Genomic DNA, 1,452 nt, shown 5'->3' with positions numbered 1-1,452 from the left:
GCTCAGGCAGACCTCCGTGAGGTTCGGCGATGCTGAGACAGGAAAGCCGGCACCCAGGCCTGCCCGTCATGGCCCCAGGGGCCCGAGTATGTACCTGCCTCTCATCCCCTTGCTGATGGTCCTTTTTAACCGAGGTTGCTCAGGCAGACCTCCGTGAGGTCCGGCGATGCTGAGACAGGGGAAGGTGGCACCCGGGCCCACCCGCCGTGAGTTTGCTCAGGCAGACCCCCGTGAGGTTCGGCGATGCTGAGACGGGGGAAGGCGGCAACAAGGCCTGCCTGCTGTGGCCCCCAGGGGCTCGGGTACACACCTGCCTCTCAGCCCCTTGCAGATGGTCCTTTTTCTCAGAGTTTTCTTAGGCAGATCTCCATGGGGTCCGGCGATACTGAGACAGGAATGCTGGCACCCAGGCCTGCCCGTCATGGCCCCAGGGTCCCGGGTATGCACCTGCCTCTCATCCCCTTGCCGATGGTCCTTTTTCTCCGAGCTTGCTCAGGCAGACCTCCGTGAGGTCCGGCGATGCTGAGAGGGGGGAAGGCGGCACCCGGGCCCACCCGCCGTGGCCCCCAGGGGCCCAGGTACACACCTGACTCTCAGCCCCTTGCCGATTTTCCTTTTTCTCTAAGTTTGCTCAGGCAGACCTATGTGAGGTCCGGCGATGCTGAGACGGGGAAGGTGGTACCCGGGCCTGCCCTGCGTGGCCCCCAGGGGCCTGGGTATGCACCTGCCTCTCAGCCCCTTGTTAATGGCCCAGGGCTGTCTCGTCGTGCAGGCAGCGGACGGACGGCGTCACCTTCCTCCCGCCTCTCCTGCACCCGCAGGTGGCAAAACATTTTTGAAAAGTTGCCTGTGACTCTTGGCAGTGGATCACTCGGCTCGCGTGTCGATGAAGAACGCAGCTAGCTGCGAGAATTAGTGTGAATTGCAGGATACATCGATCATCGACACTTCGAAAGCACCTTGCGGCCCCGGGTTCCTCCTGGGGTTATGCCTGTCTGAGGGTCGCTAGATCGTCAATCACCCCGGGGCTTCCCCAGGATGCGGCTGGGGCCGTCGCAGGGTTAGCTCCACTTCCCCTTCGTCCCCCCACAAGTTCAGACCCCCCAATCGCCCCTGGCAGGGTCCCTTGCCAGGTCCTGCCGCGGAGGTATGCGGCTGGTGCGCCTGGCCTTGAGAAGGGGCCTGGCGATCGGTCCGCCCCGGGCCCATCCCGGTGGGCCTGGCTGCATGCCGCGCAAGGCTGTCTGTGGTATCCCACTGGCTACCCGTGCACATGCGCCTTGGGCGCCCACCTCCGTGGCCGGCTTCCCGGCGAGGGTGAAACCCCTCCAGATGCGATCCGGGAAAAGAGGGTGCCCGCTGCCCGGTATGCCAGGCCCCTGCTCCGACAGGGATCTGGCCTCCCCCCGGCAACCCCATTGATGCTCCGGCGTCATTCTTCTGACTACGACC

At 64.5% G+C, this 1,452-nt stretch overlaps 1 non-coding gene across 1 annotated transcript; it reads left to right on the top strand.

The window, feature by feature from the left end:
- Positions 1 to 851: 851 nt before the first annotated feature.
- LOC147717779 (5.8S ribosomal RNA) lies at positions 852 to 1,005 on the top strand. Its single transcript, XR_015296138.1, has one exon. It is a non-coding gene; the product is annotated as a 5.8S ribosomal RNA (ribosomal RNA).
- Positions 1,006 to 1,452: the final 447 nt, after the last annotated feature.

This window comes from Lissotriton vulgaris, chromosome 5 (assembly GCF_964263255.1).
Source record: "Lissotriton vulgaris chromosome 5, aLisVul1.2, whole genome shotgun sequence".
Classification (NCBI taxonomy): domain Eukaryota; kingdom Metazoa; phylum Chordata; class Amphibia; order Caudata; family Salamandridae; genus Lissotriton; species Lissotriton vulgaris.
Note: the sequence above shows the minus strand (reverse complement) of the source record. Positions and strands in the feature narration are given on the sequence as shown.